At 49.0% G+C, this 16,554-nt stretch overlaps 1 long non-coding RNA gene across 1 annotated transcript; it reads right to left on the minus strand.

Annotated features, from left to right (window-relative positions):
• Positions 1-9,218: 9,218 nt before the first annotated feature.
• Positions 9,219-15,565, minus strand: LOC121460699. Its single transcript, XR_005976098.1, has 3 exons — positions 15,340-15,565; positions 12,343-12,524; positions 9,219-9,334 (listed from the first exon to the last, which is right to left on the minus strand). It is a non-coding gene; the product is annotated as an uncharacterized LOC121460699 (long non-coding RNA).
• Between the last annotated feature and the right edge of the window lie 989 nt (positions 15,566-16,554).

Consider the following 16,554-nt stretch of genomic DNA (forward strand, 5'->3'; position numbering starts at 1 on the left):
CTGCCTCCAGCCTTAGCATCCTGCTCACATATATTTCCTCTTTGTTCTTCCCAAGTCCCTGCCCCAGTGGTAAGAATTATACACATTTCCATAGCCCTTAAGGCCTTCCTAGATTTCTAGAGAAATCGATTTCTCAAGCAGCAAACCCCTTTAACTGTCTTCTTGGACTGTGAGTGTTGTCTCTTAGTGTCCCTTTGCCTCATCAGAGAGATGGGACCTTTGCTATAGAAGAATTCCTGTTCCTATTTTTTCCCATTCTTTTCATTTTGGTTTCTCTAAAAGGCCCACCACTTTTGGGTAAGTGGTAGCCAGAGCTTCTGATCAACAACCCAGTCAACAGAAAAGCCTGTGTTAGAAGCCAGTGGGCAAGTGAGGTCATTGTATTATCTCCACCTATTTGGGGTGCCTTATGTCACAGCACCTCCTGGGCTTGACACTAACAGCTTAGAGGTTAAACTCCACACATCATTGCCCTACAGTATCTCACTCTTGCTTTCTGTTAATTTGTTTTTTTTTTTTTCAGTTTGACGTCTTTGCCTACAGACAGAATTGAGAAACACAGTAAAGGCAACAAATGCCCCCTGCCAACCTTACCCTATGAGCTCTTCTTCTCATTTCATTCTTATGTGCACTCCAGCACTTAGGCTAAGCAATGCCTGAAGTTTAAGATCAACTGGGCTGTGCACAGCAAGACAGAAGAAACACATGTTTGGAGCTGGCGAGATGGCTGGCGGGCAAAAGACCTGACAGTTTGAGTTTGCTCCCCAGGCCCCAGGTGGTGGTCAAAGGGAACTAGCTCCCAAAAAGAGGCCCCCGACTTCCACACACAGCTCCTGCTCCCTGTCCCTATTCACACTATTTTTTAAAAAAATATTTATTTTATATTTTTTACTAAAACCTACATCAGAAAAAAATAAGCCACTCACTGCAGGCAAAGTTTCCACAGGCAGCCATGCCCAGTCTGCAGAGAAATCCGATTGCAACACTCACAGCCTGACCCTTGAAGCCGTCCATATACAGGAGAGCTGGAGAAGCTGCCCGTGGTATATGGGGCCTTGCTTTCCTGTTCTTGCTGGGTACATCCTATGGCAATGGGCCATGCGACAGCAGGAGCCCTGTTCAGACAATTGTCTCACTAGCACAGGTGGGGACCAGAGAACACCAAGCTCATCTCCCTCCAGAAAGCAGTCTGAGAATGTGTTCTGTAATCTGAAGAGGGCCTGCTGCTCCTAGCGTATGTACCCCTAGTCATTTACTTAGCAGAGCATGGGTAAAACTGAGCTACCACTGCCCTTCCCAGAGAGAGAGATACAGAGGGACACACACACACACTCTCTTCCCAGAGAGAAAGAGAGAGAGAGAGAGAGAGAGAGAGAGAGAGAGAGAGAGAGAGAGGCAAAGAAAGACAGGAGAGACAGAAGACAGACAGAAGAGACAAGACAGCAGACAGAGAAAGAAGAGAGCCAGAACCCAGGATTCCTGCCACTAACACCCGAGGTGTCATATCCACGGACCTCAGATGCCTGGATTCTGTGGCTGTGGAGGTACCAGGTTTCCTCTGCTGCCATCTGCAGTCACCTGCCCTGTTTTCCCACCATGGCAGCCAGACTCTTCAGAAAGCTCGGAGGGTCTCCATCCCACCAGCCTCCGTGCATAGAGCCCCAAATGTCCTGCCTCAGCGCCTGCTGCTGGCCTTCCTTCCTCACTCACCTCTTCCTGGCTCCTTCCCACCTCTTTTCTTCTAAACATGGTTGGCCATCTGGACCTAGCTCTCTTTAAACTGAAGTCCCAGTAAACTCACATCCTGCCCCTCGGTTCTGGAGCCCTAGTTCTTCCCTCTCTCCTTTCTCAGATCCTATAAACATAACAGAGCATCCCCAGGCCTCAAGCTAGAAAAAAAAAAAAAAAAAGATTAGCCAAAACGTGCATATCACATCTGCCACTCATAGAGACATTTTAATCCATGAGCCTTACTACACTGCTTTGTCCTTTCTCTGACTGCTCGCCCTGGGGCTGAAACTGCCTAATCTTCTCCAGCAGGGGCAGTTAAACTTTAAAGACCTTCTCATCTACCATGGCATTGGGGCCCAAGGGGAAGCTATTATTATTAAACATGCACCCCAGGCCTTCAGCTCCCCTCTGATCTTGCTCTTGCTGGTTACATGCTTGGTGCCTCTCCTGCTGGCACTTCTGTGTGGTATCACGGCCCCGTGGATGTTGATAAATGCTATATAAAAGTCTATTAAATTAATCCAAGGGCTTCCATGCTGGTCCCCTATTGATACCACAGATATAAGGGCGGGTCTTTAAAGTTTAAATGCTTCCGGGGATGCTCTGGGTGGTTTCCCTCATGAGGTTTAAATATACAATCTGTACTGACTGGCCACCCCAACCTTGAGCGTTCCTTCATCTTCTGTGTTTGCCCACACCATGCAATCCAGACCTCTGTTAGTCAGGGTTCTCCAGAGAAGCAGAAATGGCAAAAATGCAGGGGATTTATTAGAGTGACTTACAGGCTGTGGTCCAGCTAGTCTAACAATGGCTGTCTTACCAATGGAAAGTCCAAGAATCTGGTATTGGTTCAGCCTAAGGTTGGATGTCTTAGCTGGTCTAGATGCAGGAATCCTGAAGAAGTACGCTCTAATGGAAAGGAATGAACTTGCCAGCAAAAGTGAGGGCAAGCAGACCAAGAGAGAAAGAGAAAGAGAGAGAGAGAGAGAGAGAGAGAGAGAGAGAGAGAGAAAGAGAGAGCTTGCTTCTTCTGTGTCCTTTAGATAGGCTGGCAGCGGAAGGTGTGGCCCAGATTAAAAGTTGTTCTTCTCACTACAGACAATTTAATTAAGAAGAAAAAAATTCCTCGCAGGTATACCCAGGTGCTTGGGTTTTAGTCAACACCAATGGCAATCAAGTTAACAACCAATTACAGCCATCACAGGGCCCTCTCCGCCTGCTGTTAAATTTCCCTTTCCAGCCCTTCATCATCATAGTTGCTGTTTGTTTGCTTTTAAGATGTGTTTATTTTTTATGTATATGCATGTGTGCAGTTCCCACAAAGCAAGAAGAGGGTATCCACTCCCCAGGAATTTGAGTTATGGATGGTCGTGAGTCAGGATGTGGGTGCTGGGAACCAAATTCTGATCCTCTTAAAAAAAAAAAAAAGCAACATATGCTCTTAACTGCTGAGTCATCTCTCCAGCTCACCTCCCTCCACCAGCCCACCTTTCCCCCAAGACCACATCACTTTTCACCTCCCAATAATTTGCCATTAACCGGTAGAGATAGATCAGTGGTAGAACACTTCCCTTGGGGTCAAGTAGCTAGAGAAATAGCTCCACAGCTGTAGCTTCAAGAGAAGCCAGGAAGGCCCAGCACAGCATCCTGCCCCTGAAATTCTCTTCCCTAATTTGGCCAGGACAACTCCTCTGCTCAGCCCCCACCTCAGCGGTCCTTCCTAGTCACTCCCTCGCCCCCATCAACTGAACTCCCTCTCTAATATGCACTGTAACGCCTCTTCGGAGTTCTGTCAGGAGGTGAAGTCAACTGGTTTGTGTCTCTATGATCATTTGCTCAGCACATGTATCTAAGTCTCCCTCCTTACTATGTCCATGGAGCCTTCCACTAACCCTTTTCAGTAGAATAAGTGACTAAGTGACGCCAAGAATTCTAGGGTCCAGCAGCCCTTTGATGGGACATCTTCTGTCTTAGATCCTGCCTCTTTATTACCACTACTCAAGTACTGAGTAGTCCCTTAGTCACAGAAATCTAGAACATTCCTTTTTATTCCTTGGTCCAGAAACACGTGCCCAAGGCAGAAGAGTCAGTTTATCCCCTGCAGAGATGACTCGGTAGCATCACACTCAGCTGGCCACTGGATTGCAAGGAGCAAGGACAGTACTGTCGGTCCCCAGCCAGAAGCTACATTTATAGCTAACCACTGTCAGAATCCACAGAGTGTTCCGAGGATAATCAGAGCCATGACTCGGGCTTCCTTCTGCCTGGGTGGCCGAGATGCCATTGGCCTTTGCTCGTCTATTTTCCCTAACCCCTAGTTCCTCATCTCATTTCGGTTTCCTTACGGCTTGTGTGACTCCGTAATCCAGGGATCCCCAAATCATCCACTATTCATTAAATTTCTTGGTATCCTCCTGGGCTACTTCTGATGAATATTTTAATGAATATTCATCAATATTCAATATAAGAGAAAAATAAAATTTAGCTAAAATGGGTGTCTGCAAATACAGATCTATGTGAGTAAGAAGCTTGCCTGTGTGGTCTCCAGGTCTTGACTGCACGTTCGTTCTCTCTGTAACCTGGCACTCTTGTCTCAACCTTCACAAAGTCCTTGATTTTTGGCGCCATCCTGAGTCTCTCTGGCCTAGCACAGACCCTGCAGGTGAGAGGTACCAGGTGCCTGTATCCAGAAAGAGAAATGGAAGAGTGAGAAAGATGGAGAGAAGATGAGGCCGAAGGGGATGGTCTTGGGTTCGAACCTGATCCTGTTTCTTCAGAACAGTGTCTACAGTTGACCCATCCAGCATATAACTATCAGCCACGTGCATAATTAAAATTAGAATTTATTAAAATTCAGAATTCAGCACTCATCATTTTTTAAATGTTCCATACCCAGTGTCTGCTCAGTGAGACAGCGTCTTCCCAGTGAGACAGTGCCCGCCCAGTGAGACTGTGTCTTCCCAGTGAGACAGTGCCCGCCCAGTGAGACAGTGCCCGCCCAGTGAGACAGTGCCCGCCCAGTGAGACAGTGCCCGCCCAGTGAGACAGTGTCTTCCCAGTGAGACTGTGTCTTCCCAGTGAGACAGTGCCTGCCCAGCGAGACAGTGTCTTCCCAGCGAGACAGTGCCCGCCCAGCGAGACAGTGCCCGCCCAGTGAGACAGTGCCCGCCCAGTGAGACAGTGCCCGCCCAGTGAGACTGTGTCTTCCCAGTGAGACTGTCTTCCCAGTGAGACAGTGCCCGCCCAGTGAGACAGTGTCTTCCCAGTGAGACAGTGCCCGCCCAGTGAGACAGTGTCTTCCCAGTGAGATTGTCTTCCCAGTGAGACAGTGCCCGCCCAGTGAGACAGTGTCCGCCCAGCGAGACAGTGCCTGCCCAGCGAGACAGTGTCTTCCCAGTGAGACTGTGTCTTCCCAGTGAGACAGTGTCTTCCCAGTGAGACTGTGTCTTCCCAGTGAGACAGTGCCCGCCCAGTGAGACAGTGCCCGCCCAGTGAGACTGTGTCTTCCCAGTGAGACAGTGCCCGCCCAGTGAGACAGTGCCCGCCCAGTGAGACAGTGTCCGCCCAGCGAGACAGTGCCCGCCGAGTGAGACAGTGTCTTCCCAGTGAGACAGTGTCTTCCCAGTGAGACAGTGTCTTCCCAGTGAGACAGTGCCCGCCCAGTGAGACAGTGTCTGCCCAGTGAGACAGTGCCCGCCCAGTGAGACAGTGTCTGCCCAGTGAGACAGTGCCCGCCCAGTGAGACAGTGCCTGCCCAGTGAGACTGTGTCTTCCCAGTGAGACAGTGCCCGCCCAGTGAGACAGTGCCCGCCCAGTGAGACAGTGCCCGCCCAGTGAGACAGTGCCCGCCCAGTGAGACAGTGCCTGCCCAGTGAGACAGTGCCCGCCCAGTGAGACAGTGTCTTCCCAGTGAGACAGTGTCTTCCCAGTGAGACAGTGTCTTCCCAGTGAGACAGTGTCTTCCCAGTGAGACAGTGTCTTCCCAGTGAGACAGTGCCCGCCCAGTGAGACAGTGTCTTCCCAGTGAGACAGTGGCTGCCCAGTGAGACAGTGTCTTCCCAGTGAGACAGTGCCCGCCCAGTGAGACAGTGCCTGCCCAGTGAGACTGTGTCTTCCCAGTGAGACAGTGCCCGCCCAGTGAGACAGTGCCCGCCCAGTGAGACAGTGCCCGCCCAGTGAGACAGTGCCCGCCCAGTGAGACAGTGCCTGCCCAGTGAGACAGTGCCCGCCCAGTGAGACAGTGTCTTCCCAGTGAGACAGTGTCTTCCCAGTGAGACAGTGTCTTCCCAGTGAGACAGTGTCTTCCCAGTGAGACAGTGTCTTCCCAGTGAGACAGTGCCCGCCCAGTGAGACAGTGTCTTCCCAGTGAGACAGTGGCTGCCCAGTGAGACAGTGTCTTCCCAGTGAGACAGTGTCTTCCCAGTGAGACAGTGCCCGCCCAGTGAGACAGTGCCCGCCCAGTGAGACTGTGTCTTCCCAGTGAGACAGTGCCCGCCCAGTGAGACAGTGCCCGCCCAGTGAGACAGTGCCTGCCCAGTGAGACAGTGTCTTCCCAGCAAGACAGTGTCCGCCCAGCGAGACAGTGCCCGCCCAGTGAGACAGGTGGCATAACAATGTCATCACTTCAGGAAGCAGCATGGGCAGAGCCTAGGAAGGTCCCAAGTGCCCACCTGTGTTTCCCATTAGGGAAAGAGGGAGGGACCGGTAATGGGTTTGTTTAAAATTTAAGAAGACCTCAATTTGAGATCCTAAACACCTATATTTTGTTTTTTTATTTTTCTTTTCATTTTATTTTTAGAGACAGGGTTTCTCTGTAGCTTTGGAGTCTGTCCTGGAACTAGCTCTTGTAGACCATGCTGGCTTTGAACTCACAGAGATCCACCTGCCTCTGCTGGGATTAAAGGCGCGCACCACCACTGCCTGGCTCACCTGTATCTCTTTGAGGGCATCATTTCTATTTGTGAACAACTCAAAAGTCTGGGTTTGGAGGGGGGCTTGCTGCTTCTGCCATTGTTTATGGTCCCGGGGACTTGAACCCAGAGTCTCTGCCGGCTGGGGGAGGGCTTCCCGCCAAGCCACACACCAGTCTGTCTCTGTGATTAATTAAACAACAACAACAGAAGCAGAGAGATCCTTGGTTTGTGTGACTCTAAGAATTACCGTATGATGTCATGGGTCCGCAGCAGCCTTTTGAAAAGTTGTTTTTTTTTAAAGCCGACCTCCTTATGATTAATTACTTCCATTACTCTTAACCCTAACCCGTGTTTGAAACACCGCCACCCTGCCACAAGGATCACATGAGCGAGGCAAATTAGCAAGCCCTGTGATCGTAAAGGGGCAGCAGGCATAAAACCGCATTGATTTTAATCCATTAACACAGACTGTGAAATTATGTCTTTTCTTAATGTAGTAATTTGGTTAATAATATAGAAACTCTAAAGGAAATTCTCTTCTCAGGCAATCTTTAAAAAGCACGTTAGCTCTAATGTGCACACTATATATACATATATGTGCTTATTAAAGTGTGTTCCAGGAGGAATTTTGCTTAAGGAATTTTTATTAGCTTAGTTCTTATGGCTGTATTTATGTAAAAGAAATTAAGTAAAAATAATCTTCGTGGGGCTGGACAGATGGCTCAGCAATTGACAGCTTGTCGCTTGTCAGAGGATCTGAGTTCAGTTCCCAGCACCCACATTGGGCAGCTCACAATCACCTATAATTCCAGCTCCAGGGAATTTTACACCCTCTCCTGGCCTCCACAGATACCAAACACATGTGGCAGACAACCAACACATACAGGTACACTTACACACACACACACACACACACACACACACACACACATTTTTTATCTTTAAAAAATATTAAATAGAGTGGAGAGATGGGTCAGTAGTTAAGAACACTTGCTGCTCTTGCAGAAGACCTGGGTCCAGTTCCTGTCACCCATATGACAGGGGATTCAAAACCTCTTCAAACACTGCATGGATGCCGTGCATATACATAACATTCAGGTAAAACACACAGACACATAAATTTTAAAAAGTGAACATTTTATAAAATATATTCTTCAGCTCAGAATTTTCATTATTTTACATTTTTCATACTTATTTACTTTATTGTATGAAGATTTTGCCAGTGTGTGTGTGTGTGTGTGTGTGTGTGTGTGTGTACCACATGTGTGCCCGATGCCCATGCCCATGGAGGTCAGAAAAGGGCATCAGATGCCCTGGAACTAGAGTTCCAGATGACTGGGATCCTTCATGTTGATTCTGGAAACTGAACCCAACGCCTCTACAAGAGCAGCCAATGAACTTAACTGCTGAGCAGCCCCAGAATTTTCACTAAGTTAAAGGCAGACTCTCCCTCTCACTCCCTTTCCTCCCTGCTCCCCCCAAAACCTACATTTTGGTTTAGTGAGCCTCTCTTCCTAACAATGAAATAGTATGGTAGCTGTTACCTATAGTCCCAGGACTGGAGAGGCCGAGGGCAGTCTCATTGAGAATTCAAGGCTAGCCTGGTCTGCATAGAAGATAAAGAGAGTTATGTTTTCATTGTCATGATCAAAACATCTAGCAGAAACCACAGTTTGTTTTGGCTCATGGGCTCAGTCCATCACAGCAGGAAGGTGTGTTAAAGCAGCTGTATCCATGACAATGGGAGTGAGAAACTGAGTGGAAATCCACATGACTCAGAGAAGAGGCAGAGAAAACTAGATAAAAGTCAAAGGTACGGATAGTTTTCAAAGTCTTGCTTCTTCCAGCCAAGCCCCATTCCCTAACGGCTTCAGAAAAGCACCTGTCCAGGGGTCAGGAATACAGTTCCAGTGGTCCAGTGCTCACTGAACATACACAAGACCCCGAGTAAAATCTCTGTCGTCACCATCAGAGCATGTGCCTGTAATCCCAGAATTTGGGATGGGGAGACAGAAGAACCGTAAGTTCAAGGTCAGCCTGGGCTACATAGCAAATTCAAGGCCTACTTGGGGTGCAAGAGATACTGTCTCAAAATATTAAACAAATCAGTAGCCCCATATGCTAGGGAATAAGGATTCAAAACATGAGCATGTGGGGGACATTGCAGATTTGGGCAGTCACATATTAGGGGACCTTGTCTCAGAGAGAGAAAGAGAGAGAGAGAGACTGTTCAGTCTGTTAAAAGGCACAAGTCTTGGTTTGGTTTGTTTTTTTCCAGCCTGTTCAGCAGTGGAGAACTGGGAGCTTCTGCTGAGATTTTAGGAAAGGCGCTGAAGCAGCCACATACCAAACAGCGGGTGGCACATATCCTCTGCGGAGCAGCAACAGAATCTGTGGTGGGGGAACTGCGCGCTCAGGCTCAGCAACGTGTTCCAAAGTTCCTGCAGTTGCTTATACCTCCAGGCAGAGGAGAGTGGTTCGGCTATCGTTGTGCTTCAGCAAAACTCTCTGCAGCTCGGGGCTGCAACCCAAGGCTGGAGGGAGAACACAATGGATTTTTGTTTTTTTCTTCTTCTTCCTTCCAAGGAGAGAATGTTCTTTTCAGCTTGGTCCATCAGATACACAAGTCACTCAAGAGCCAGGTTCTTCTCCAGATCCCATCTTCCTCCTTGGCAGGGTGACACTAAACACTAGATAAAACAGATAGGCAATAGTAAATAAACAATTCAATGAATAATTCAAGACGCAAGGCTGTGAGACTAGACCTGCGGCCCTGACACACACTGTGCTGGTTCCAAAGGCAGGGAGACATCCTGGTGACCTCTGTAGCAGATGATTCTAGTGTGCACGGTAGTTAATCGTCAGCCCTCATACACTACGGCTCTCAAGCCCAGAACAGCATGACTGCCTAGAACACATGTGGTGGACTCCAGAACCTTTGGCAATAGTGCCATTGTCATCGTCTGTGGCCACTTATACCCATCTATGCCCCCACGACCTCAGCCACCAGCTTTTTTTTTAATTTATGAAACAATGTGTTTAATATGTAAGCCATGTGTTTATTCCAGTATAGACCTCTCATGTGAACCCTGGCCTTCCCTGCCCTTCTCTCTCAATGGCGACTCCATCTGCTCACTGGAATCAAAAAAGCCTTGGGGTTTTCTGTGACTCCTCCTCAATTCCCAACTTGTAAACTCGGCAAATCCCAACTCAGGTCACTTCTTACACCACTGTTAACCCACACGAGTCATTCTGAGTCTTGTCTGGGGACACTTTGGGTTATTACATTGAAAGGGCACAACGGACATTAGCGGGTCCAGGCCAGGAATGCTGAGAAACGGCCTGAAGTACACAGTGCAACCCCCACTCACCACCACCACGGAGAATCATCTACCCCACAATACATGTATCCATCAAGAGAAACCGGTCCCGGTTCCCGCCACTGTCCCTCAGCTGGATCCCCTCCATGATCTCCTGCCCCCCCACCCCGCAGATGATCTTGCCTTGTTCCCTCAGCTATGGCCCACACAGCAGCTGACTGTGCTGTGAAACAAGGCAGATCACGTCGCTTCTCTGCAGAAAGCATTCCTCCTGCCCTCCATCTTGTTCAGAAAGCTACATGGCCTCCCCGACAGCCTGTGCCATCTTTGGTCTCACAACTGCCTGTTCTCCTCGCTAGCTCACACCTTTTCTCCTCCCAGAATCCTCCAGGCACGGTCTCATTTCGAGCACAGTGTTAAGATCAAGTCCCAAAGTCAAGTCTTCCATTGGCCTGCAGCTGGCTTCTTTAATTTTCTTACTGAAGGGTAGTGGGGGGTAGTGCTGAGACTAGCCCACCACTCTGTATCCCTGGCCCATCTGTTTGAGTGATGATGGGCACCATCCGGTAGGTTTATCATAAACTACCCACTATGCTGGACAGACAAGTAGGCAGAGCTCCTTCTCTCAGACAAATGAAGGCATGGCACCCATTTAAGCCTGGTGGTTTGGTGAGCCAGGGAAGCGGCAAGCATCCAGGTACATGAGCCAATTCTCTTGGAGGAAGGAGTCTCCCTGGAGAAGATGAAGACTGAAGAAGACAGCGAGGGGCCCATTTCCCACCCAGCCCCTACTAGGTCCTTTCAAAGTCAAAGGGTTGCTTTTCAGAGGTGTGTTCTGCTTTAAGACCATAAATGACAGCCCAGAGGCAGTGAGGAGCATCTGAGGGCTACAGATGCAAGCTGCAGAGACTGGCACTGCCCCGGTACCACGGGGCTTGCAGCTGTGTGATGCCAAGAAACGGCATGACAGGGATACAGCAGGGTGGTCACAGAGCAACCTACAGAGGTGAGGATGCAGAGCCAACCTCTCAAAGCCTGGGAAGCAGTGATCTATAACACAAAGGGGCCAGAGAGGTGAGAAGTGGGCTATGGTCGAGCTGTTGCTGTTACCCGTGTAGGGAAGATCACTAAGATGCAGCCAGACCTCCAGCATCAGAGTTAGTCTTATCAGTGCGACCACTCTTGTACCCTGAGCTGAGAACTGTGAACGCGATAGTTGGAATGTTCCAGGTCTGTGCTACAGAAGCCAGGCTGCCCTTTAGAGCTGTGGTCATGCACTCCAGGAAGAAACCTCCTCAGGCCAGAAGACAGTAGAAGTTACCCTGAAGGGAGCCACAGCCCTATAGGATGATTAGTGTCATTTCTTTGTGGGAGGAGAATGACTGGGTCTTCTGGAATGTGGAAAGCAGAGTGGCAGGGGGTCAGGTATGGTGGGAACATAGACACAAGCTGAACGTGGTTGGAAAGAAAGGGGCCCTTTCTCAACACACACATTCTCCACAGAACTGCTTGAGGGGTCTCAGGAAGGCAGCAAGCATCCTCAGAGGATGATGTGGTGCAGCAGGGGTTTGGGTCTGTATCCAGGGCTGTGGGGAGTATCTGAATGGAGTGTTGTTTTCAGTAGAGGATCGCTCGCTATGGAGCCTGGAGCTGAGCAAGATAAGAAATGGGGCTCAGTTAGGAGACTTTTTTGCATGTTTTCCCGTTGTTCTGCTGCCCAGATCTGTTTTCTACAGCTTCTCTTTTGCTCTGTGCCCTACATAACCCTGGACCTCTAACCTCTGGACACGTTTACCCAACAGGAGACTTAGCAAGAGCTTGGAGGGCAGGGGTTGGTGGGGAGGAGGAGGTTAGGTGCTTTCTCGTACTGTGCAGTCTCTGCCTGAAACCACGGCAGAAAAGCTGCCTTCAGTACCAGCACGCATCCAACTGCTGCCATTGCTTGCTCCCCTTGAGCTATTAGGGAGCGGAAACAATGGCTTTCTGCTGTGACTTGATACAAATGATGTTGGGGAGCTTGGGTGAGTCCTCACTATCACTACCCTGGATACAGGAGGTGATGGTTTACACAAATGAAGGTTGTGGGGACTGGCGCAGAACAGAGGCAGGAGCAAGGACAAATGGAGAGACGCCAGAGCTCCCTGGCAGGTGAGAGCACGGGACTAATTAGACTTAGGAGATTGTTTGCTACCTACTGCTGGGTAACAAGTCGCCACAATTGAAAACAATGCATCCTGCTATCTTTCTGTGCCGAGTGGGGCGGGGAATCCAGGAATGACTTCATGGGGTCCTGGGCTTTAGGATCATCCATGAGGCTGCCATCAGGTTGTCCCCAGGAGTAGGGGTCCCCTATGAAGGTTCAAGGATGGCATACTCACTTTCAAGGTCATATGGTTATTGGAAGAGTTCAGCTGAATTGGGGCTTCAATTCCTTGCTGCCTGCTCATCGGATTCTGCCCTCCGTTCCTGATAGACATGGCAGAGTGCTTGATGATCTGTAAACGAGTTCTGTCAATCCATGATGTGGTGGCACTTACTGATGATCCCGGGAATTGGGAGGCTGAATCAGGGTGATAGAGAGTTTGAGACCAGGCCGGGCTACATAGAGAAGCATATATAAGTACAATTATATACCCTAGCTACAAGAGTGACACCCTGACATCTTTACTCTGTTCTATTGTTTGGAATCAGATCACAGATCCTGCCCACACTTCATAGAATGGGGAGGGAATTATACAAGACAGAACCCCTGGATTTGGGGATTACTAAAACCATTCTACAATCAAAAGGAAGAGGAGGAGAAGGTGATTCTATAAATCTTTACTTTAAAAATTGTGCCATTTATCAAGCAAGTGTGTTAAAGAACAAGTGGATGGAGTTGGGAGAAGGGCTATGGCTCACTGGGACAGTGGAGGTCAGAACAGGCTGTCTCCCACAGACTCAGAGTTGGCCTCAGAAGAAGACAGAGGAGAGGGCAGGCCCAGGAACTAAGAGGAGGTCTTTCTGGTCTTGTTTTTTTGCCAGGGGAGGGGCACAAAAGGAAAAACACAAACACAGACTTGCGACCAAGTCTCTGTAGGAAAGATGAAGGGGAGAACAGATTTATCTTTTCAGGAGAGGGGGCTGCATGTTTTACGGGGGGGGGGGGTTCCATGTCTTACTAAAAGGAGTCAGGAGCCAGAACAATGCCTCAAGTCCTGAATTTATCCCCTAATGAAAGGAGTTGGACCTCCCCTAAGAAAATGGGGTGCTACTTATGTGGGCCTCCTGGGAGCATTTGAATGAGAGCTATGGGTTCAGAGATGACATGCTAACGGGCTGAGAAGCATGAGATTGTGGGGCGGTGTGAGCCACACCCAAGTGGGGTGGGGAGGGTCTGGAAACTTGTTCACACCCTGCTGACGCGCTTCTCTGCTCTGTGTCATCCTGTGACTCGGTCTCCCTAACCTGGGGACATCACCTCCCCTGTTTGCTTCCCAGCACGTCTTGAGGACCACAGAGCTGTGTAGATGGCACCACTGTGGACAATGGATAGGGAAGTAAGACGTAGGTCCCAGCCTGTTAGCTTTTACGGTGAACCCTCCTCACTCACCAAGGCAAGTAGGATTTGCCTAAAAGATGCCTGCTCTTTCGTCAGCGCCACCCCTGGTCTGATGCACCAAGCAGGAATAGGTCAAGGGCTAACTGAACTGCCCATGAGCTCGTGACTGTGACAGAGCCTCAAGCTTGCTGATATTGTGGCATGTCTCGTCAATATTTCCCTATGTATTTAACAAATACATCCTGTTATAATTTTCTCTTTTGTATTTATGTATGGACAGTGTATGTGTGTGTGTACATACAAGTGTGCACATGTTTGTGTGTATGTGTGTGTACATACAAGTGTGCACATGTTTGTGTGTATGTGTGTACATACAAGTGTGCACATGTTTGTGTGTGTGTGTGTACATACAAGTGTGCACATGTTTGTGTGTGTGTGTGTGTGTGTGTGTGTGTGTGTGTGTGTAAGTGCATGCATGCCACGGTGTACATCCAGAGGTTGGAGAATATCAGAGATTGGGTTTTTTCCTTCTATCTTAATTGAGAGAGAGCCTCCTGTGTTCAACGCTGCATAAGGCCACTTGGCCCAGGAACTTCTGGGAATTCACTATAGGCCTCCAGAATAGTCCACTAGCATCTACATGACTCACAAACATCTGTAACTCCAGGACCCTCTTCTGACCTCTGTGGGCACCAGGCTTTTACATGATGCACACACATACATGTAGGCAAAGCAACCATACACATAAAATACAATTTTTTAAGTTAAAAAAAATCTACCATCTTCAGAGGCTCCAGGCTACTGTGGGCGTGTCTATTTCTCTGTATGAGTTATCTCCAGCTGGACCCACTGTGCCTGGTTCCCATCAGACCTCTGGCCCCTGTAACCACTCCCGCTGTCTTCCTTCTCTTAGTGATAGACCTCAGTCTTAGCAGGTCATCCAGCTGTGTTAACTTTTATAAAGACCATTTCCTCCCAGCATGGCCACATGACCAAGTTTGTGCGACAGGAAGAGGCATAAAGGCAACATCTGTCAGTTCCCTAGAAGGAAACAGCTCATTTTGGCCCCTCTCTCCTTCTCTGGGCTAGAAGGTGAGTACAGTGAGCTGCTGTAGCTTTTAGCTTGTGGATACAAGTGCTCCCCAGTGGTCTGGAGAGAGGGCTCAGTGGTTAAGAGTGCTTGCTGCACAACCACAGGGACAAGAGTTCAGATCCCAGCACCTGTGTAACAAGCTGGATGTCCTGGGAGTGACTGTAACCCTCGCTCCAAGGAGGACAGAAGCAGGAGAATCTCTGGGGCTTGCTAACTTCCAACCTAGCCAAGCAAACACAAGTTTGCAGTTCAGGAAGAGACTCTGCCTCAAAATAGGAGGCGGGTGCTAGCAGATACCTGGCACACTCATCTGATCAATCTGTGTGGGCACAAGTTTGCACACATACACACACACACATACACTCACAGACATACATGTTAACTAACTAAATAAAAGAATAAATCCCTTTTTAAAAGTGCCACCCAAAGGGACAGCAAACTAACAAGACAGGAGGAACCTGGGTCTCTAGGTGCCCTTCTAATTCAGAGCCACAAACCTAGACATAGACACTTATTTCCATATTAGAATGTAAGAAGAGATGAGATTCTACCAGCTCTATGCTACAGTTTGGGGTGGGGGGGGCACTTTTGTTACCGCAGACGAACCTAGGCTCTGAGTGACACACTCCTGCCTTGGTGAAAGTGACAGCTGAAATCCAGTGTGACTCTGACACCTGAACAAGTTTTAACCCAAGTCACTCATCCACGTCCTCCTTCTGTCTCAAGCACTCAAAGCCTTACCTTCTTTTCGTTGTTAAGGCCATGAAGTTTAAGACTTAACGTTCCCTGCTTCAAATACATCCCCTTTGTGTCTTCAGATTGGGGCTAAAGTCCAGGAGGTGGGGGAAAGAACACAGCAGATGGGAGTCCAGCCCAGGCATTTGCCAGCTGTAGTCGCTCTCCTGGTTACTAACTGCCCTGGCAACAGGTGTCTTTTGTGTCTGATGGGGGTGGCCACGTGGGTACTCTCCTGCTCCACAGGTGGTGTGGAAAGAATCAGATAGGCCGTGATGAGTCATAGGAAGGAAAGAGCTCTTGCCAGAGACTCCTGTGATCCTGTGTCTAAAGTACCTTCTTCATTGCTCAACCTGTAGGCACCAACTTGAACTCTATACCCATTCGCCAGTTTGAGCAGGGGGTGGCGACCCAGTTGATACACTGCAAGCCAATTACACACAGAATCCTCAGTGCTTACGATCGCTTGCCACACAAGCACAGCCCAACAGAAACTGGGCATAGTGGTGCCCTCCTGTGCTCCCTGGATTCAGGAAGCAGAAGCAAGAGATTTGTAGCTGAAAGACTATCTCAGCTACATAGTGAGTTGGAGACTAATCTGAGATACAGGAACCCTCAACTCAAAATGAAAAATATTATTTTCCATGGCTGCTCTGTGCACTTATGGTTGCCCTGAACATCTCAGACTTTACCTAGCATGGGTCAACACAAGTGTCATGCAAGTAAGGCTGCATTAACTTGTCCATGAATATTTATCTACCAAGATGGAAGCTACAAGCAAGACTCTCCACCCACCCTCCCCACCACCCACTCCCAGTCTTCCTTTGAGTGGATGCAACAAGCCCGCAGAGGTAAGGCAGAGGCATTCCAGGGAGTCACAGAAGGGTCAAGATTTTGCACTGCAAGTCGCAGAGTCAAAATTACCTAGATTGTCTGCTGACCCCCTCCCAAGGTGCCCTGCCCTTTACTCTGTTCTGCAGTTCGTTCATTTTCGCTCTGAAGCTCGTACAGAAAAGCTGACTCCACTCTCCTGATTGCCCCTCTAATCAGATCCACTCTTTCTCCACCTCCTTGATCTCTCCTCTCAAATGCAGTCGCTAATGATGTGTGCATGTGCCAGACTTGAACAAATGTTGGGCTGCGAACTACCGCGCCTGTTAATTCTATCCTCGGCTCACACGGGCGGGCGGGCGGGCGGGAACCTCGAGTGCTGGCAGATGC

The sequence above is a fragment of the Microtus oregoni genome, unplaced genomic scaffold, assembly GCF_018167655.1.
Source record: "Microtus oregoni isolate MIOR12 unplaced genomic scaffold, Mior012 000021F_ref0000039, whole genome shotgun sequence".
NCBI classification, from domain to species: Eukaryota; Metazoa; Chordata; class Mammalia; order Rodentia; family Cricetidae; genus Microtus; species Microtus oregoni.